We start from the raw sequence: 23,804 nt of genomic DNA on the forward strand, positions 1-23,804 counted from the left end.
TGCAGATCCATAGAAGTTCATCTCTTTGCTTTTAAAGACCAAAGCTTTTTCAATGCATTTCCCTCCCTGTTGTGATGACTTTGGGGTACTCTGTGGCCATTTCCATAATAGACTGCTTAGACTGACTTTTCATTTTTATTTTATGTCTTAACTGCATTACATTTTATCTTCCTTGAGGCGTATGTGGAAAAGCTGGAGAGAGGAAGAGGAAAGGACTGATTCATTATCATAACCCTATTACTCATTTACTGACTTCTTAAGTGGCTGCCTGTATCAAAACATCAAGGGACATCAGTTTGTAACGCTGAATTTTTTAGTTTGTTTTGTTGCGGTTTTTTTTCTCATGCCAGTGTTCATTGACTTTGGCAGAGGTTTTGTCGGTTGCTCTTCTCCTTCTCCTCCCAAAATCCTGTGCCCATACTCTAATTTGTCCGCCTGGAAGCCACACAGTTGTGTTAGTAATGCTGTGCCTGACTGTCTGAAGATTTGCATAGGCAAAGTGCTTCAGTAATGGAGCTATACAGATCCCAGGCTATGGCTGATTTTTTTCCTGACCTGCTTGGAATCTGGGCAGAAGAGTTTAAATCAACTTCCACCCACTCAGGTAGACACGTGGGGGCTATTGGTTAGGGAAATGAGAGGGCTATTTGGTTAACTGTTACTTTGTCTAGACTTGTAATACAAGATCTGGCTTGAAATCTAATGCTGATATTTTGAACATAAAATATGCTATTGGGCCTCAGGGTTATTATTGTGGATTCCTATCAAAAAGCAATGCAATAGGGGATATCATAACTGTAATACAAACCAGAGAAACTGATGACAGTTGTGCATGACAAAAAAACCCTCACAGATACATGAAAAACTAAAATTCACAGCTCTTCATGCTGTTGACAGCTCATTTTTGAAAAATACTTGGTTTTTTAAACCAAAATATGTAAGCTTGTTGTTCTTGCTTGTGTGACAAGAAATTGTCACATCAAAGTGTGTATTTTTATGGTCTTGCACTTGGAGCTTTTTGGTACTTCAGTAATTTTGTTTCTTTCAAAATTATTGCATAAACACATGAATGGAAATGTTTACAGGGCCAAAGCTTGTTTTAGATCTTACAGTATAATAGTGTTCAGTGTGGGGAAGGTATAGCTCTTTCCCAGGATCATGGTCTCTTAAAGAAACAGGTCTTTAAAGAAGAGTGGACAAGCTAGGGAATGGAGGTAATTCAGGATGCTAACTCATGAACAAGGTAAAACTCAACTGTTGGCTGGCCGCAGGAGGGAGAGGAGATGTTGTGGAGCAAACCTGGAACCAAAGTACAGGTTGCAAAAAAATAGTGAGCATATACAAATTGAAAGGCTAGGAGTATGCACGTTACAAACACAAATTCTCTTAACCTTCTTCTCAGCTAGAAGGCAGCAAACCTCTTTACAAGGTTAAATTCTGTATGCCTAACCTTTACAGATCATGAAATGACACATTTGTTCAAAAGGTTGATCAGTCAAAAGGAAAAGGAAGATGTTCCTTGCAGTTGAGTTTATTTGATTTCAACTTCCAGAAGTGAATTCTCTTTATTGCTTTGATAATGGAAGAACTTTATAGCACTGTATTTTTGTTATCATGAAGATATTTACATACAGCGATCAAACTGAATCTTCTCTTTAATGAAATAAACAAATCAAAGTCTCAGAGTACTACTTACCAGGGATCTTTTTCTCCATCAGTTGGTTACAATCCATGGCTCTTTTTTTCTGTAATCCCTCTTTTTATTTTTTGTTTTCCCAACTTAATTTTAGAAAACTATAGACAGTGAAACTATTCAGACTGTCTAAATGTTGTTTCACCAAAGAGATTAGCAGAGATAAAATCCCATCTCTTTGCATTCTTCTACTACTCCTTGCTATTTCTTTATATATGTAACCATACATTTTTTGCTTTTCCTGTTAGTCGGGGCTCATGTGGAGTTCTTCATCCATTAAGATCTCACATACTTTAAAGGACAATTTCTTTGACCTTTGGGACAGTTCCCTTGCCTTTTTCCAGTAAATAACCTAGACTGTGCTAAGTACATCCTACAAGTCTTACTCAAGGGGGAGGTCTTTGTATTTAGCTGTGCTGAAAAGAAATAGCAAGCAAGCATGTAGGTGAAGACAATAGCCTTAAATATCTTCTGAAGTATACAAGATTTCTGCCTAGCATAACTTTTAAAGTGTATTCAGACTACATAACATTCCAAAAATTTTGTGATTAATTAATCAGTTTTAATCAGTGATTCTACTCTCAGATATTTTCTTTAAAAATATCAATGCTATTAAGAAAAATAGTATTCCATATTTTTAAAAGTAGTAAGATATTTGTTTCTCTTTCACTGTATCATTTGGATTGTGTCATTAAAGGCCATGTTATTATACATGGAAACCAGTGTTGATATACACATGTGGACTACCGTGCATTTTTGCATTCTCTAGATCATTTCTAAAACTGTATATGGAATGCTTTCTATTGGAAAAAGTTTGCTGCACTATAGACCTGAAGATTTTGACCTTATTTATGCTCAGAGAAGCTTCTTTTAATAACAGGTTGCAGCAAGGCACTAGAATAAGCAGGTACCACAGACTTGTTACTGCTGTCTAGCTGACATAGAAGAAGCAGGTAGCCAGCACCATCTTGCTTAAGCCTCTTTAATTTACCCTGTGGTCTAACTCTTCTGGGACCTCTGGAAGTGTACACTATACATATACAGAAGTGTATTCAGAAACTAGAGCATAGAACAGCTCCACAAGTAACAGTGTGATCTACCTTACGTTATATAACCTTAATATGTTATTTGTCTGTATTTACAATAATCAGCAGCCCAGGAAAGTAATTGGAGTGTTTTAGTTCTCCAGAAGTGAAATCACTAGATTAATGACAGTTTAACCCACAGCTTACCACCCAACTGTTACCCTGTAATCAAACCTTGTAATCCTTGTAGTTATCTATATGATGTTAGGATGAAAAAATGGGCATCTAAGCTCTTGCTCAGGGGGCAGGGCAAAGATGAAACTGCCTTATAATTTGAGTTACTAGATGAACCTTCCCATGTATACTCTAATCTATGGCCCTTAAATTGGCTTTAGTTGTTATTTATGATTCTATATTCTTGGAGAATTTCAAATCTATTTTTTTCTATTTTTAGATATAGTTTTGATCTGTATTTTTATCTTCCGCAATTATAACTTTTTTAATAGAAGATCTATAATCTTGTGTAATATTTAACACAAAGGTTTATTTATTTACATGTTATCTATAATTATTCTATTTAATGTTATTTCCCATAGTGAATATTCTTTTTATAAGCCACCTGCTTCAAATTAGGGTATAGCAATGTTTTATTTATACTGTATCTAATTGAAGTCATTCCGCATAAGGAACTTCCACTCATAGGGTTACTGAAAAAGGACATCTAAACACTCAGAAGGTAAAATGATAGGGAGTTACTTCTGTTAAAATAAAAGGAGGGTTCTCATGGGTAGAAGAGAGATTTAAAAGAGAGGGAGAATTGCCTGTCTTTAAAACTTAAGATAAAACAATCTACTGCCTTCACAAGTACAGAGTCCTTTGATTTATCGCAGGTTGTTTTATTGTTATCTATTTGTGGAAGAAGTAGTGTTAAAATTATATTATCCTAGATTTTAAAGGCAGGATATTCTCTCTATCTTTAGAAGTATTTATGACAACAAATCCACATTATACTAAATTTAGTTGATTAAGCTTCTTTAAAATTCCATTAGGCAGAAAAGACTTCAATATTGAAAACTTTTCTCAGATATAGAATAAATGGGGCTCTTCTGCCTTTTAGTTCTAGACCTATGGATTGGTAATGATTGTACATTTTTGTTTTCACAGTAGCATTGATTTATCTTAACAGTTTGCAAACATATAGTGAAGAACGAGCAGGCTAATGTGAAAGGGTGAAATCCCAAGATGGAGTCATTTTAAAAGAGGTCTTCATGTATTATACAGAACTTCTTTCAAACTGAGAAAGACATAGTAAGAAGTTCTGAAATGGGTTCAGAACAAAATCCTTTCACCCGTATCCCAGTCTTCACTTGTTTTTGAAATGATTATAATCTAAAATGTAAAAGTAAATTTTTGAAAACTCAGACCATTAAAAAAAAATGCTGGGTTTCTGGTTTGTTTTTTTTTTTTTCTTTGGGCCTGGACTTCAGAAGAATTGAATTTTGCAGGAGATGCCATTGGTAAATATAGGGAACTTCATAACAGTCTTTAATTTTACAATTTTGCAAATCAAAATAGGCTGCCTAAGCAAGCCTAAATCACTCAGATGAGAATACATTTTTAAAATTTATATTTCAACTAAATTTTAGTACCAAATCTTTAATATACTAGTGTAAAAGAATTAAATTCTAACACTGTGGGTCTGGCCCTGAAATTGCTGAGAAAAAAGCACCAATTTCATTAACTCCTAATAAGAATAAGAGTTCAATATATACAATATAGTTGTTCGATATTTCCTGGAGACACTTATCATCTTGTAAAATCAATAATATAGAAATAAAAAATAATTAAAGCCTTATATTCACATACGATATCCAGATCTTATAAAATGTGAAACGTGATGTGAACTTTTGGTGCTTTAAGACAAAATAAAAGGTAAGATTTAAGATCTGAGCTCATTTTAAAAGAGCAAATCAATTGTTTTTATTCATGACAAACTCTAAGAAGCATTTCTCAAATGATGTTTCACTTTCCTTGGAGAGTTTTTACATCTGATCTCTACTTACATCTCGATCTCTATGAGATTCTAAATTTAATAATAAAGCTAAACTAAATGAGGTATGGTTTCTCTTAAATGATTTAAGCTTGCTGCGATTATACAAATTCAATAAGTCTAATATGTAAAACCATTGGATAAGGTAAGAGAACAGAATAATAGATTAAATGTTTTTTTAGTTAAGAAAATTAGCAAGGACTATTTCCTGTTCTTATGGTGTAACTTTTCATTTAGACTGTTAAAAATCTATTCTTCAGAGAGAGAGTAAGCATTAATAAGGATGTATTGTATCTCTAAAGCTAATTAGTCATTTTAGTTTCTATATTTACAGTCTGAAATAAGGACTTATTTTTTAAAATATATTTCTACATAGCTTACTGAACTTTATTATGGAAATAAGGAAAATAGTATTTTTTCCCATTCCATTTTATTTATTCCTTTATTTTCAGTATGATTTATGGAACCAGATGTTTTATATAACAGAATTCCCTTTGATTTTCAATATCCTGAAAGAGAAAGCAGAACAAAATAGTTAGGATTCATTCCTGTAGTATAAGAACAGAAAAAGAGGGTAGCCTGACATTCAAATAATGTGCATGACATGGACACGGAAAACATAAAAAATTATTTCTAATTTCTACAGCCATTACTATTTTCTTTCTCAGATATATTATAATCAAATTTTCTTCATATATTTTGAATTTTATGTCTACCTCATATTGATAGCAACAATGACTACACTTCTGAGAAATTAAGAAGAAATTATGATAGTGAGGAGGAAATTCATACCATGTTTTTGAGATAGGGAGTGCAAGTAATTTAGGTATTCTTATATGTTCTCTGTTGGCTGCTGCCTCTTAATTGCCTAAACAGAGTATTAGTCTCCTAACTTTGTACCTCTTGGTCCCATATGAGCTAGATTCTCAAAGAAGGTATTTCAATATCCTCTTTATCTTCTTTTTTATGTACATTTCTGTGCCTTTTTCTGTCACGGCCATCATTGTACTATCTGAGGCCCTTACTAAAAAGTGATTTAAGTAAGATTACAAAGGAAGCAATCTATAGCAGAACTAGCAATTGAATCCCGATGTCCTGAAGACTCACTGAGAATTATATCCAATTACAAATCCATCTTTTCTTCAGAATATTTTTATATATAGTTTTATTTAGTATCTGATGCAAATAATTTACACTGTTTTTCTCACTGATATTGATGGGTCAATGACAGGGGAAAGTTTGGGCCTTTCAGAAGAGTTTGCTTTATTGATATTATAGCTTATGGCAAAACCAACTGTTCTGAAGTCTAGATGTCACCATTTTTTAGCAGAAGTAAGGTTTGCTGTCAGTCAGGTTGTCTGCTTAAAATCTAATGGCAGCATATTTCCTGGTGTACTTGTATATTTTCATTTTGTACAGACCCCTCATTCTGTACCAAACTTAAAAAAGAGCAAAAGATAAATATTTCAAGAGACATACAGTTATGGTAGTCTAGAAATTAAATGCACAGGAATTACATTATACAAGATATGGAAGAAAAAATGGTCTCAGTTAAATCATAACTCTCCCAATGAAATTTAACAGAAGAGACAAGCCAAAGGTAGAATTGCTTCAATACCTAGTTTCTCAAATGAAAGCACTGTTTCAATTCTATTTATCATAAAGCAGAGAAAATTGAGTTGCTAGAATTGGTTGGAAATGGAAAACTGCATGAAGAAGAAGAAGAAGAAGAAGAAGAAGAAGAAGAAGAAGAAGAAGAAGAAGAAGAAGAAGAAAAGAAGAAGAAGAAGAAGAAGAAGAAGAAGAAGAAGAAGAAGAAGAAGAAGAAGAAGAAGAAGAAGAAGAAGAAGAAGAAGGAAAAAAGCCAAATTACCTTAGAATTAGAAATTACAGACTGTCTAAACAGTGAGTGCATTTTCTAATCTAGTAATGAGCTTCTATAGGGTGACATTTATTGCCTTATGCAACACCATATGTTGCATGTAAAGGGAGTTACTTTCCATCATCTCTCACATTGAAAGTGAAGAAAAGCTTTGTCGAATCAACAGATCTCAGAGCTGTGACAAACCTCCCTGTCTGTGTGGGAATGTGTTGGCTGCCCAAATGAATGACTAGAATTTTAAAAGCATTTTATAAAGTTTTAAGATAATAAACTTAGAAGAATACGCAGGGAGGGGAGTTGTTCCTCTTCCAAGCTGGTCTGTGTTTGACATCTTTGTCTGAAAGATATATTACTCATCCATCATAGAGTATTGTCACACTGATGATATATTAGTGTAATACATTATCAGAACAACATAATTCCTATGATGTATTGATAGCTAGCACAGAGCTAGCTGGTGAAAGTTGGTTATAAAGACCCAGCACTTTTATGGTATTAAAAAAAAAACAACAAAAAACCTCTTTCTTTCAGGAGTTGAACACTAAAAAGAACCTGTGAAAAGGTGATGATTATTTTAAAATTTGATATGTGGTAATGCATTTTCTGAGCTTTAGAAGTATGAATTCTAGTAGTAAAGCCAAGTAAATGTTTGTGGTCAGACAGAAAAGGTACTTTCCTGAAGATATTGCTTTATGGGTTGTCAATGGTAGTGTTCATAATTTGTATCACTAAAACAATGTTTTATAAACCTACAGTATATAACACTGAAGTGACTAACTCATTTGCCATTCTTTATAAAGTTAACTTCTAGCATGGCAACAACATGAAAGGTCATCGTGGTGTATTAAAAACAAGAACAAAGTTATGGGATTTTTTTAGCAGACAGATGTGATTTATCACAGTTTAGATGTAAATAAAGTTTAGTCCTTGCGCTAGTTATTGGGCAGGTCTTTCTCAATCAGGAGAAATTTCATTCCTTTTGGAGTACAGCCTTTATGGAAATCCATATCTAGCAGTCACTACATTTATTTGTCACAAAATTTTTAAGATGTTCCTTTTGTTATTAAAGCTCCTTCTAAAGTAAGAAAAAGAAAAAAAAAAGTGAGTGAATAGGTGAAATAGAGAAAAACCACCAAAGTAGACTAAGGAAAAATGTAAAATATAACCCAGAAAATCATAACTGGGCATAAACTGCATTACTGTGACCAAATATACACACCAAAGCTGATAAGGCTGTTCTTAAGGCTGTTTTTTACTTACTTGTCAGTGAAAGTTTTGAGGGTTCTTTCCTTCCTGTTTCAATGGAAAATTTTATTAAAAAGTACCAAAGATTTATAAAATCAATGAAATAAAACCAATAAAGTCCTTCCCAACAAGATTTGTAAGCTATATATTCTACTGTAGACTAATATGAAGGTTTCCCTTTCAAGAGAAGGACACAGGGAGAAAGATAGAGAGAAAAAGAAGGCGTCAGAACTACTGAGGTGTCTCTGAGCATTCCCATATTAAAGCACGATTTTGAACGGTGCTCTGTCTGAATGGCCACAGAAGGGGATGGTAAAGTAGAATATCTGAATTGTTTAGGTTGCTAAAAAGTGATGGGGGAAAGAAAAGATGCTGGAAAAGTAAAAAGGGATAAAATAAATGTGAAATAATGATAATTTTTTTCTATCCTTTTTTCATAAAAAACTGCCTATCAAAAGCCACCATGGAGAGCAGGGCATTAAAACACCAATGATTAGTTCCTTCACAAAAGGCTGTTTATGTTCCTAATCTCATAATTCTATTACCATTTGCTCTTCTGTCATTTTGTATCCATCTCATAAATTTACAGAATTTATACCCATAGGGTCTGTTATGTCCCCTGTATAATATAAGATATATCATTTCACCAAAGGATTCTCTGCTCTAGCCCTTAATTTCCGATACTTTGTTTTTGTTTGTCTTTCTGCTCTCCTTTAGGTGGTATATTCTTCCAGCACGGGATGTTATCTATGCAATGCTTACAGCACTGCAGCATGATCTTTCACTGCTGCTTGAAGGAACTCTTGCAGCAGAAAGCATGAAGTGTTAGTCTGGGTAAGCTGAACAATACATGGCCTGAAATTACCATTTTATTATTATTTTGGGGGCCAAGATCAAACAAAAAGACTAAAGTGCAAGGAATACAAGATGTACAGAATGTGGCTTTTTGCTGGGAATTTGTACTGTATACAGAAAAGCATATTTTTCAGCATAAAATTCACCATGCATGCATATTGCAATGTATGCAAAACAGTAAAATCGACGCAAATATATGCAGTTGAAGGGATAGTGCATTTTGGAGCTGGCACTGCACTCTTTGTCAATGTCAGTTTTGTGACAACCTTTCATAGTGCATAGGGATTTCTTTAGTCACTTAGAGGTCAAGACAAACTGTTCCTCTCTTTCAGAAAGTACTTCTGATTGATTGCACTTCAGTGAAAACTGAGCAGTAAAAAGGCTGTGTCTTATATTCCATTCCTTAGGGGACCAGAGGCTCCATAAGAACTTGATAACTAAGTGCAGTAGTATTAAAGTTAACCTAGACATTACTGAGAAAATGAAACAAAGCCTGGTATCTCAGTACCTGTCTTAATTTCTCATTGGTTGGTTAATAACTCTGTCAGTCATTTGTTGGATGAAAATTATGAAATAGTTTCATAATAAAATCCAGGAATATCAGAAGAAGATTCAGTCTTATTTAATAACATTCTCTATCAGCTCCTTTGGGAAACAAATTATGTGCATAAATATAGTAAAAATAATTTCACTATTCAAGGAGACTGCACATTTTTCCTAATTTCTTGATGGCTGACCCCAGCGTAAATAGCCAAAAGTCTGTGCTTGCCAAAATGAAGTACAAACATAACAAAAACATATGTATAACAAGAGATATTTTAGATCATATTTGCCATGAGTTCTCAACATAAGCCAGAAACAAGTAGGCCATATTCTGGGAAACATCCTTTATCAGGGAAGTTCTTTAAGTGCATCCAAAAAGCTTTTAAAAATCATGTTCATATGGCAATTCAGATGTGTGATGCAGCTTTTGGGTAGTATATATGTATTAGTTTTAAAGTACTCCAAATGTAGGTATGCACAACAGCCTGAAACTCAAACTACACTAAAAAGCTAGTATAAAGCTAGCCCAAATATGTCTACTTGAGCTGCAGTTGTAGCTTTGAATTGTTAGGAGTGCATGACTACAAAATAATGACTGTTATTTCCCAAATTTCATGGGAATTTAGCTGTCTAAAGATGCAGATAGAAAGCTGGTAGTTTTTCAAAATAGAAATGTGCAATTCATATTAAATTCAAAAGATGCTAGGAACTATTTGGGGTTTTCTAAAGCATCTGCTTGTATTCCTACATACCTAAAAAGATTTGAAAAACCTCACGCTAAATCAGTCTAAGAATTGGTAGAATGACTTTGAAAATGCATTTGTTTTTACCCATCACCGCTGTGATCTCTTCTTATTTGTCAGGATTGTTCTCCATGTTTTTGAACATCAGAAAAAACAGTGCATTAAAAAATAATTCATTTCTTTAGTGAATTGTAATTTAAAGGCACTCATATAACTTAAGAAAGGACACAAATATTACTGAAGGGAAACAAATAAAAGTCATGCAGGTAAGCTAAAGTTGTGAGGAAATAGGAAGTTTGTTATAGTCATTTGAAAGAGCACCATTAAAGTCACTACTTTCAGAATGAAATAAATAATCACAAATGCCTGAGAGTAGAGTATGTGTCAGCACTGAATTCTTTGAATCATATTTCCACTTTCTAAAAGCAACAGTGTACTGGATGTTCTTTTTCTGGTTAGTAATTTTTTTTTTTTTTTTTTTTTTTTTAGATCATGACTTTTTTGCCAAGGACAAGGCATACAAGGAGGCAGTATACATAAAAGATATGACAGGGGTTTTTTTTCCCATTTCTGACTGAATTTAAATTAATTTCCAGGCCTGGAAGTTGAATAGCTTTTCTGTAACTCATAGACTGTACTTATAAGGGAAACAGTAAGGAACAGTAAATATGGAATTTCTTCCTGCCATTTAGTTACTTTTTGGAAAAGGCTATCTTAATAACAGTGAAGAAGCTACTTCCACAGAATAAGAATCTAAAGTATTGTTCCAAAGTAAAGGCCTGTATTCGATGCTTCTAAGTTTGCAATTCCTTTCCTCTGCAAATGCATCTGCGCAAGGAGCAAGACATTTTGAACACAACATTAGAAAGTCAGAAGCTCACATTATTTGTCCATAGTGAGCTGTCATGAATTATGTTATCTGAAGAAAATAAGTTCTAGAAGAATAACCTACAGCTGAATTATTCAGTTGACTGACATTTTAAAATTCATTGAAAATAACTATTAACAATGTTGCCACTGTGACAGTTCAGCCATGTGGGACAGTTTTCCATCCCAGAATGATCAAAATGAAGGATGTAGGTGAACATTTTTTTTATTATTAGACACTGATAAGGAGCCAAAAATCATACCTATGTAATATCACTGACTTCAGTAGAGTTAGACCAAACATAAACTTGATATACAGTGTGATATTACAGAGCATTTTAACCCTTGCTACAAGACAAAAAATGCCTAAGATCTTCAACAAACTTGTGGAGAATGGTAAAAGTAAAAGCAGAGATACATCAGTGTGGCAAAAAGGTAGGAACTCAAGCCATGAGAACAACTTCCAACTTTAAACTGTAAGCTAGCAATAAGTTTCAATAGGATATACAGGGATCTACGTGATTGTCCACTTGATTAATTCCATTCACAATTCTTTCCATCCCCAACCCCTTATCTCCATGCACTGTTCCTCTGAAAGACAGTAAGTTATTCATCTGGTTTTTTGGCTACCTGCATGTAAATTGCCAAGATTGATGCCACGTAGTGTGAGGCACCAAATGAAGCATTGCTGCTTATGGCAAATTACGAGCCTTTGAGGAGCAACATAAAACAGTTGTGTGACTGCTAGAGGTTGAGACTTCAGAAACTCAGTATTAATTCTTGGTGAGTAAAAGAATATTGTGTTTGGTACAATTATCTGCAAGTAATGGATGTTTTGTTACCTTAAGCATATCTCCAAAAAGCCGCAAGGATTGATGTGTTAGAAGAATTTTGGTTATGCAGCCTGTCATTTAATATAAATTATTTTACAGCATCAGGTGCTGAACAATAGTATAGGAATGTCTGGGAAAGCTGTGTGGGACTATGGGGAATACAGAGCTGAGAGAAGTTATACTCACATGTCAGAAGTGCCAAAGGAGTCTTTTTGTTAAATGAAGGAGTTAACTGAATTATTCCTCCCCTTTAGATATTTTAGGCAGCATACTAGTCCTGGAGTTTTGATTAATTTTCTTTGCATTGCTAGCATGAATATATGTATATTTAGTAATATCACTTGTCTTTTCATGTTCCATTCTCTAAAGAATTTCACCCATACAAATACAGCTCATACATAAAAAGTAACAAAACTTCTGCAAGTACTTTTTGGCCATACTATACCATTATTCTAAGAAAAGTAAGACTGGTTTATTTCTTTTCTTCTGTTTCTCTTTTAAAACAGAGGAGAGCTTTACTGCAAGAGAAATGGCAGCAAGACTGCAAAAGAAAACAGGCAAATTTCCAGGCAGATCTCTTTGAAGTCAGTGCGAGTTTTACCCATTGCCTTTGGTAGGATCAGCCATGCTACTCAAGAGAGCTGCAGAGGGATGTTCTATGGAGCATTTTTACCAGGAGAGGATTTATACATAAACTCTTTACCTATTGAGAGGAAATTTACCCCATAATTTGGCTGCATCTCTTGCTGGCATTCAGGTGACATGAGATTAACTTTTTTTAACTTTGATATAAAACATGTATTAGTCCTTCTATATCGCAGACTTGCACAGACTTTGTCAAGTTTCCAAATGTTTTTTTAAGTCAGATATATCTCTTTGATCTGTGTATTTTAAACAAGTCCGTTTCAGTGGAAAGAAGGAGATTCACCTGATGGAAGGAGCAAGGTGTTTTCATCATTGTAACTTTTAATGTCATAACAGAAGATTCAGCTACATCGACATGGAAAAAACTGCAACCAGTGAGAGTGGTAGTTGGTAGAAGGTGGGAGAAAAAGCAAGAGAAATAGCAATTTATCTCCATAGTGCAATACTTCAGATCAGATTCTAGGGACATCAAGAGAAGATTGCTTCAGTAAAAGAAAAGAAAGAAAGCAGAGGTTGATGGCTGGGATATTAAAATGTGCACACTGCTTAAAACTTCCATTTGCACAAGTGCGGAAGTGAATAAATCTGTCCCTTAAAAGACAGATTTCTGAAAGGCCATCACATTTCTCAAAAAGACACTAAAAATTATTTAATTTAATCAAAGCAAAAATGACAGAATGTCAGAATTCCTTTTATTTTCTTTTATTTGACACCCAACATTTTCATTTAACATGCAAAACTTTCTATATGGTTCTGCCGTTTGGCCAGGCTGAACAGAAGAAGTAGTGCTTCATCACAGGTCAGCTGGTATAGTAGGAAACTCTATACGCAATATGGAATAATGCATTTTTGCATTATCTGCAAATGCAGCTCCTCTAACTGGATCAATTTGCAATCAGCTATCTCTTATTTAGCATACCCTCAACATCACTATTTGTTAATCAGAGTTTAAACTTTCTCTCCCAAGCTTTTCAAGCATATAAGTATGCTATTTAAGATAGTCAATGGAAATTAGAGCAAATAGACACATGAGTGCACATACCCACAGAAAATCTGAAGGAACCAAAAATCACAACTCTCCTCAAGAGTGATAGAGCTGCCCATCTATTATCGTCAGTGACAGTTCTGCCAAGCTCAGCATTAACCTTCCTTTATATTTCAGTACTGATTATCACTCCAGGGAATTTCTAACAGGACAGTTGTATGAAACATGGTCTGGTTCTTTTCTGCCAATATAGGAACAAAATTAGCTAAAATCTAGAAAATACTGCTCTGAACTTTGTTTCTTCAATGGCACAGGCATGCCCTAATGCAATTTTTCATTGCATAATTGTGATTGTTAATTGACAGTAGTTTAATGATATAATGATTTTCATGCATAAAATAGACAACAAATACAGGAATATGAACCTGTAATTACTTTTCTGTTCTGCACAGTAGAAATTACTGAAATGCATTCATCTTTTTTACTCACTGAAACACAAGAATCAGAGATGGGAAGAGTTTGTCCCAATGTGTTTCAGTGATATGGAGAAAGTGACTCTGGACAAAACATGGAAAAAACCCAATTACACAAATATTCACTGGTAATTTTAAACAACCTATACTCAACCATATTCCTTTATGGGTTCATTTTCCACCCAGTTTTGAAGGTGAAGTTCTCCTCTGTACAGAAACCCAAAGCAAGATTTATATCTTATTTAAGATTTGCTTAATCTCATATTGATGGCTTAATTAGAGCCTGTGCTGACCTTCTTCATGGGAGTTTATCTTTCATAGGCATTATTAATACCATGAATACTTATTTTGAAGCTGCATTGCTCATACATCAGCTAGAAATCTAATGCTAAACTGCTTAGCTGACTTACAATGACTGTTCATTTTGAATTTTATACTTCAGTTGAATTTGAATTGAAACTTTTTTTGTTGCAGAAGTTATTAAATCCAAAAAGCCCACATGACACTTGTCACTAACGTACAACAGCTCACATCTTGAGTGTTCTTACTGAACTGTTTGCAAATGCTTGAAGAGAGAATGTGACAATTTGAAATAACAATTACTTTTGAGACTGTTTCAATCTTTGAATGGAATTTAATGTTAAATATATGCTTTTTTTCCTTGATGCAACCAAGCTAAGCAGTAAAAATACTTTAAAGATGTTGCAGAAAATATGGCAAATAACATTATGTATAAAGATTTTGATTAATGTTGAGAAAAAAAGTCGTATGTCAGAGTTTTCATGGTACCTGCAATATGGCCATAAGGATTTTGCAAGCAGTAGTACTTAAAGAAATCTTGAAATTCCCTGTGCCAGTTGCCTAAGTGTTTGCTTCTTGAGCTAAAGCATAAAAGATTAGGACATAGATTTGCCTAATGGGTTTCTGTAAGGACAGGACTAATCTCATCTAACTGTAGCCAGCTAAAGAGTAGGTCTCTATTCTAAGGTACCAGTTGGGTTTCTTCTACAGTCAATGAGAGAACAAGCTATGTATATGTCCTGAGAATGATTCATTCACTTTAAAGGGGCATACCAAAACAGGTAGTGTGAACTACCTTCTAGGATGCTTGTACTCACTCCTCTGACTGTAGTGATATTTTAGATAATAACATGGATTAGAAGCCAAATTCTCAAGAAAGTAAAAGTTAGATAAGATCTATTCAGGCATAACTGCCCCACTGGTTACTCCTGGAACTATTTTAAAGAGTACTTTTGATTAAGTGTTTAATAATGAATCTGAATGGTAACCATAGTAATAACTAAAATGGGTCTTTTGGACAAAAGTATTTTCTTCAGGTGTTGCTTTGGCCTTTGACCTACCAACCAATGTTTTTTCCATCCAATAAAAAACAGAGAATGAGAGTTAATTAACATACTGTGCTATTACAGTGCAGTAAATCAAAAAGAACATAGCAAAAAAGGAACTTGAAAAACACAAGTTTTAGTGAATTCAATTTTTCAACATTTTCATATCTGTAGCATTCATTAATATTATAATTTACTCTTTTTTTACCTCTTTTTTTTTAAGCAACACAAAAATAGATCATACTAGTTCTAAAGGAGTCATTATGGTCTGTTGTGTAGATACTCAATTATAGACTTTTAAATATACAAATTATGTAAATGCCTATTTAGGGAGTATTTACAAAACACATTATTGACCCAGTAAGCCATAACAGCTCCAATCTGTCAGAGAAATACATATTTAGGCTCTACTTAAAATGCAAATTATTGGCCCAATAGACCATAACAGCTTCTTCAGAAGTGTTACATTCTATCATGGAAATCCATGGTTGGGGACTTGCTGGCTAATGACTTTTGTGAGAAAGCTGCCTTGGAAACTGTCCTTAAGTACACAAATTTCTCACATGATAGAACATAATGGCTCTTTTTCAACAGTTACTGACTACAGAATAGTATTGGGTTCTATCAGGTAGCTAGTTAGTTGTCAGATCTCAAACAAAAATGCACAGATGTTATACAAAGATATCCATTGGCTTCAGATCCCCTTCTAATTTTGTTTGAAACAATAGATGCTAATACATAGCAGCTATTTTTCAGAAATGACTATTCATTCCTCATGTGGATTTACAACATCAATTCACGAATGAAACAACTTAGGTGTTAAGGAATGTTCTGTGGAAAACTAAGACATAGACCAATAGTCCAAAAGGGTTATTATAAATCCTCATTAAGCAAAGCACTTTGCACATCCTTCAAGAAGAAGTAAGCACATGCATTACTGAAAGGATTGAAACTACATACGTTTAAATGTTGCCCATTAAATATTAGTAAAACTGGGCCAAACTGTAGGAGACTACTTCTTTTATGCAGCAGTCAACTTACAAAAGAGTCTCACTGAAGTCAACAAGTTGCAGAGAAAGCATCAGTCTGCTTGTGGAGAAGTCTCAGAATCTGACTGAGGAGATTGTCAGGAGTTTTTATTCCTAGAAAGATATCCCAGTTGTACACCGTGGCTCAGTTTTGAGAGTGTACATCTAAAAGAACGCCCCTAACCTGAACAGGTATTATCGAATGAGCATTCTGAATTACTCAAGGAGTTGAGTAATTACCTTAGCAACTCTCAGTTTATGGACTTGGAAATTCTCATTAAGAGATGTTGAATAGGGATTTATACTTGTAGAGACCAATTCTAATTTTTTACAGTTCTTAAATGTACAAAGTCTATTCTTTTCAATATTGGAAACAGAATTCTTCTGAGAGTGCATCCATTGTGTTTATTGATTTTTTTATATTGTTAGGCTTTGTTTATTGTGTTTTAATCTTAACAGTGGACAAGTGTCAACACAATTGCAGAAAAAGGGGAACGGAATGAGTGAGGAATATACTTTCGGCATGAGTTCTTAAAAACTTAATTCTGAGTTTTTTTTCAGTACCATTTAAGATGATTAATGTCACAAAACAAAAACCTCTCAAAACTGAGAGAACTTGTTTAATAATATAGTTATCAAACAATTTTAGTTTTTTAAACATTATTATTTATTCATATTACCTTAATTCTAATACCTTTATTCTAAAGGAGGTAAGGAAAGTTTTCACTGTGTAATCATTGCATACCAGCATGCTAAATAACTGTATTAACATTTTATTATTTGTGTTTATAGTACTTGTCATTGCATATGCCCAGGTTATACAGCATCAATAAAAAATTTCTTTTTTTTCTTCTGGAAATGCATGTGGCATGTAACCAGAGATTTTCAGTTTTTCATTTATTATAGTTTGGTGCTCACAAATAATCAAGAAATGCATAGTTGATAGGAGGGGAAAAAAAACAAATAACAATGCTTTATGATTTCATAAAAGAGAGGATATTTTTGAATTCTCCTTATTTCAAACTGTGATACTATAAGTTAAATAATGCAAAAGCAATATATTGTTGTGTTTCAACCTTTGAAGGAATAAATTAGGTTTTTCTTTACAGTAAGGTGCTTTTACATAGGTTTAAGTGGCAGCACATCTTAAAATGGGTATAGATGTAACAACGAAGGCATTTTATCTATTTTCACTCTAAGCATGCTAAAAGTGAAGTGATGTAAAGACACCATATTATAATTAGAAACAGGTTTATATTTGAAAAAAGTAAGTCCTAGGCATGCAAATCATGTACTAACAGAAGAGATAACCTGCCTTTTAAACACATTTTGGGCTTGGTCAGTGAGATAAGATGGAGTCTGTTTTTAAAAGTGTATTCCTAGTCTCTTGCCTTCACTTGCTTCTTCAAGATCTTCTCCATGATACTTTTTTTTTTTCCCCCAGAGCTCTGGACAGACAGGAGTGTATCCCATATCTGCAATCCTTCTCAGAACTGCAGTTGATTATGTATCCAAAAGCCAAGTGGTTGAATTGGTGACACACCTCCAAGTGTGTCAAACAGGATGACAGAGCTAAAGACACCTAATGTTTAACTTCACATATGGGATTGAAAATGCCACCGTGATAGAACACTATTCTGGGAAGCAAAGTATTCCTGCAAACTTCCAGGTGATCAGATGCAGACTGCAAACCACTGCCCCTTAGTATCCTGTATCTCCACAGTGTCTGACCTAAGTTACAATCTTAAGTCTGAATTCCCTGTCTTTTTGGATGGTGGCAAAAGCAAGTGACTCGAAGCAGAGAACCAGTGGAGGTGTCATTGTGCCTTAACATTAAACAGGCTGCTCATTGTAGGGCAGAGAAGGACAGCCACACAGAAAGATGTGCGAAAAGAAAACATAATATTGTCTTGTGGACTTCAAAGTTGCTATTTGAAACAACCAATGTTTAATCTTCAAGTAGTGTTCTTGTCAGGATAAAATTAAAATGACCAAAAAAGAGAAATATCCGTGAGCTGTTTTGCTGTCTCTAACCCTTCATGAAGTAGGTTGCTCTCAGTGTCTCACGCTTTGAGTATATATTTTTGAATCTAACAGTGAATGCAGAGAGGCACTGGAAACACAGTTGGCTTTCAGAATGAGAACGTGTAGACAGAGTCTTTATTCAAGTACACAGTGGGAAAACAACAGACAGTTGTCATAAATTGAAAAAAGAGGTGTTCAAACTTGACGTAAGGAGAAGCCTTTCACCCTGAAGACAGCCAGGCAACGAAGTAGGCTGACAAGAGGCTGTGCAGTCTCCATCCTTGGAGATGGAGACCCAGCTGGATAAAAGCCCTGAGCAACCATGTCTGACCCCACAGCTGACCCTGCTTTGAGCAGGAAATTGGACAAGAGATGTCCTGAGGTCCCTTCCAACCTGAATTACTCAGTGAATCTGTGCATGCAAATAATTCAATGAAATCATGTCATTTCAGACTCCAGTTGGAGACTCAGATATGCTAAACACCTAAATACATACCTCTAAGTCATATTTTAGTTCCAAATATGTGTACTTTGACAACAAATGAGCAGGATTTTTCATAAAGATTGAAAACTTCCTTATTACTAGGGAAATAAGGAGAAAAACTTTCATTCAGTTATTCTTCAGTCTAGATTGAAAATAGTAACTGGATGTAGAAACATAGGACCTTTACATATATACATACCATAGTAGCCATGTTAAACTAGTCTGTGTTTTAGAATAGGACACAGAACAGGACTCTATCCACTTCAGTATCCTATGCTAGCTGTGGAGATGGCTATCTGATTCACAAATAGGCTATATTCTTACAAATTTTGCATTCTTTCAGTGACCCAAATTTACACCAAACTACGCTTTTTTATTCTTCTTTTGTGCATTTCTTTTCATGTTCCTTTTCATTTTTCTCTGAGTTTTTTTTGGAAGCATGAAATCAAATGGTGTTACTTCTCACTGCTAATTCCCTTCATGCCATTACTCTCTCATCACTCCAGGTTGTTTCTCTTCCCTTTCTGTTTCCTTTTTCAGGCCAGCATGACTCCTTTGTCACCAGCTTAAGGGGAAAAATAACTTTTAAGCTACTTCATCCACCTTGTTGCTCAGTGGAGGTAAAATTAACCTATGTGTTAACAGCCTATGTAAGATCCTTCCTCCATCAAAGCTGTAGGGTGTGTTTATGTGAAATCCCACATCTCCTCCAGGGAAGCCAAGGAACTTTGATCAGGACCTTTACATCAGCCTCTTAAGTTTTAACTTGCAAGCAGGCTAAAAGAAAGCAAACAGGTTAGAAAGCCTTACGCAGGCAGTCCAAAAGCTTCTTATGTTTCTTCTGTTGAAAGAACACTCTCTCTAACATGTTAAGTTGTTATGTTGAGAAAAGCTTGTTTTCAACCGATACTTCTGTTCTACCTGACATGAACCAGAGACAGCTGACAGCTACTATATGCAGTTTTCTGTACACCCCTGCACTGCGACATTTAAAGAAATTTTACCAGACCTGGTAGCCAGCTAAAATATCCTTGAATGACTATAACAACTACTCCCTGCAAGATGGTTGATGAGTTTCAATTTTATCTCCAAACTCTTGCAAACACAGTTTAGGTTTTGGGAAGCAAATTGTACAAAAAAGTTATATTGTATGTAGATTTCTTAATCATCACACAGCACCCAATGGAGACAAAATAAAAAATATTAAAAATTTATTCCTTAGTGTTCTGTGTTCTAAACAAGGAGATATGTGCAAACTTAAAAACAAAATTTAAAAAATTAAATCCAGGCATCAATTCAAATTATAGTACTTATTCCTGAATAGCTTCTCATCTGAAAGCACCTTCTTCCTAAGGATTAAGTAAAAAGGTCAAGACAGACTTGCTCTAGGAAAAAAAATCCAAACTGAGTTATATATTGTCAAAAATAACTCCATAAATAAATATTTGCCTTCTTGGTGTAATCACAAATTTTTATAAATATATTTTATGATGAAGGAAATGCTGCTCGCTCTTTTTAAAGATTTTTTTTAAGAAAAAAACAAAGAATCAACCAACCAACCAAAAATCCTGAAAACATGTACCTGAGCAACAGGAAAAAAAAAAAAAGGAAAAAACATCCTTAGTGATGCTTGCAATCGCATTGCCACATACTTATCACAAGGACACATACTTAATTACACTTTCTTTTTTCTAGCATGAAGAAAAAGGAATTCAAGCACAGGTGTAACTACAGTTGGTCTTTTAAGAATCTGCTTTTGATACTTATTTTATATTCAATGAGCATAATATTTACATTTGAAAATTATGGCCTCGGATGTACTGAGAATCACAGAGATGATTTGTGTACTTTAATTTTTTTTTAAGGTGAAATACACAAATGTAGGTAAAAGTATGAGTATTCATGACACAAAACATCATATGCATTATACTTTCAGACAGCTTTTTTTCCTCTAGATGTAGTGTTTCATAAGAAATGTTATTACCATGCTATCATTATTATTAACTTCCAAGCACAGGAGCTGGTGAGATTGGATGAGTCTCAAAATAAAACAGTTTAGGGCGTTATGTATTGTTTCTGTCAATATTAGTAGGGTCTTTTTGTTTTCAAAGGGAGTTGATCAGACCCCGTGACTGAAAAAAATGGCGTATCCTAGTATTAAGAAGCTGAAACGCCCATCCTGCCCCCAGATCCTGGACTTATGCAAAGGTGTCTGTCAAAACCTGCATTTGACTGAGTTCCCCTATGCAAAAAATTATCTGCTGTGTAATTGCAACCAGATTTCAGCCTGAGAGGCATCAACAAGACAGAAAGACACTAGGGAGTTTATCTCTCTCCTTAAATACGCTTATGTGTGAACAAGAAGAATTCAGCCTTGAAGTATGCAGTGCTACAAAGCACTCAGAGCTTTTTAGGCTCATCCTCTAACTTAAAAGCTGAGTTGGGGAAAGATATGGCTCACAAGATACAGTGGACAAATGATATTGCCTAATCTATTTTAATATAGCTACTTATTTTGATCAGAGTTGCTAACCATATTTTACAAATTTTAGTGCTAACTAGAAAGCTGTGAAGCTAGAAAAATAATTTTAGAACTAGTGAAAGAAGTCTGGTAAAAACAGGATTCATCTATTTAAATGCAACTCATCTACTTATTTTTCTAAAGCCTCAGGGGACACAAAAGAAAGTCCTTTTGGATATTGAAAGTATTTATACACAGTGTCTAAAAGACTGGATTGAATGAGTTATCTCAAGGCTAAAGCTACAAGATTAAAGGAACATTGTCGACTTGAATTTTTTAATGGACTATTTTCTTTATAATCCTGTTTCTGACAGACCACCTTTTAAGCAGTCTGCCCTATTGGTATTTTAAATCCTTAAATATGTTATAAAGGATCTCCAACTTAACAGCTGATATTTACAGGACCTTTTCAGTGAACATAAAATGGATAGACTAGAGGCTTCATCTGAGGTCATTGGAAAGATCTCAAAAAAACTTTAAGTCATACTCTAGCAAGTGACACAATGAAAATGATTATATTCAAATGCTTTCAAATGTGTAGAGAAAAAACTGAAACAACTTTAAAAAAGCTTTTCCTTTTGTTATAAAATGTTTAACTACTATGGGTAAAAATAATTTCAGAAAATGTAAAAAATTGCAGCCCAAACCTCATTCTTATTTACAAGTAAAGGATTCTCATTTCTTTGTTTTAAAAGCTATTCCCATCAGGAGTGTTGAAACTGTAAAACTTGACATGCATTTTCTTTCTTCTTTTTAAGGAACTCTCCTTCTGAGATTAATCACACTTGCACTTTTTTTGATCTGGAAAAAAGATCAGAAAGTTATATGAGCTGTCACAAAACACAAAAGACCACCTGAGTGACACTGACTTTTATTTTTGGTGGCATCCCTCCTTTTCAAAAATGCCCAGTTTACGCTGGCTTCTGGAAAACATGATAAAAATAAATCCAGGAATTGTGTTATCTTGTCCAAAATAGATCCATCTTGTGGAATATGGATCTATTTAAATTTCTGGAGATTTTTAGATAGCGGTAATTTTACCTAGCTTCCTGCTCATCTTGTTGGAAACAGAATGATGAAGCTCCTGGCTAGTGCCCTTGAGTCTGCAATCCAAGTAGATATAGGACAACTGTAGTGAGCCAGCCCCTGGCCAAGGATCTGACATAGGAAGATAAAGGAAATGGTTTTCATTTCCTGAGGAGTGTGAAGGAATGATGAGCTGGCAGCTCTTTAAGGACATTATTCTTGGAGCGCAAGATCTATTGATTCCCTCGTGTAAGAAATCAGGCAAGGAAGGCAGGAGACCAGCATGGCTCAGTAAGGACCTCCTGGTCAAACTAAAGTGTGAGAAGGAAATGCACAGGCAGTGGAACCAGGGATGCATATCCTGGAAAGAATATAAGGACACTACCCAGATATGTAGGGATGGGGTCGGGAAAGCTAAGGCATAGTAGGAGATGAATTTGGGAAAGGATGCTGTCCTGGTTTCGGTACGGATAGAGTTAATTTCCTTCCTAGTAGCTGGTACAGTGTTTTGGATTTAGGAGGAGAACAAAGTTGATAACGCACCGATGTTTTAGTTGTTGCTAGGTAATGCTTACACTAGCCAAGGGCTTTTTAGTTTTCCATGCTCTACTGACTGAGAAGGCTGGAGGTGCACAAGAAGCTGGGAGGGGGCACAGCCAAACTGGCCAAAGGGACATTCCATACCATGTGACGTCATGCTCAGTACATAAACTGGGGAAAGCTGGCCGGGGTGGGGGCCGCTGCTCGGGGACTGGCTGGGCATCGGTTGGCGGGTGGTGAGCAATTGCACTGTGCATCACTTGCTTTATGTATTATTATTATTATCATCATATTATTATTATCATTTTATTTCAATTATTAAACTGTTTTTTATCTCAACCCACGAGTTTTTCTCACTTGTGCTCTTCCAATTCTCTCCCCCATCCCACCGGGTGGGGGGGAGTGAGCGAGCGGCTGTGTGGTGCTTAGTTGCCAACTGAGATTAAACCACGACAGATGCAAAGAATAATAAGGGCTTTTATGGGTACATTGGCCAGAAAAGGAAGATTAAAGAAAATGTGTACCCCTTGGTAAATAAGATGGGAGAGCTGGTGACAACCAACATGGAGAAGGCAGAGGTACTCAACAACTTTTTTGCCTCAATTTTCAAAGGTAATCTCTCTTCCCACATCTTTCAAGCCCCTGAACCTCAGGGCAGGGACTGGGGGAATGAAGTCCCTCCTATCATAGGAGAAGATCAGGTTTGAGACCACCTGAGGAACCTGAACATTCATAAGTCCATGGGATCCAATGAGATGCATCCCAGGGTCCTGTGGGAATTGGTTGGTGTAGTTGCCAAGCCACTCTCCATCTTATTTGAAAAGTCGTGGCAGTTGGGCGATGGCCCCAGTGACTGGAAAAAAAGGAAATATCACACCCATTTTTAAAAAGGTAGAATGGACCCTGGGAACTACTGACCAGTCAGCCTCACCTCCATGCCCAGTAAGATCATGGAACAGATCCTCCTGAAAGACATGTCAAAACATATGGAAAGC

This window comes from Aptenodytes patagonicus, chromosome 2 (assembly GCF_965638725.1).
Source record: "Aptenodytes patagonicus chromosome 2, bAptPat1.pri.cur, whole genome shotgun sequence".
Lineage (NCBI taxonomy): Eukaryota > Metazoa > Chordata > Aves > Sphenisciformes > Spheniscidae > Aptenodytes > Aptenodytes patagonicus.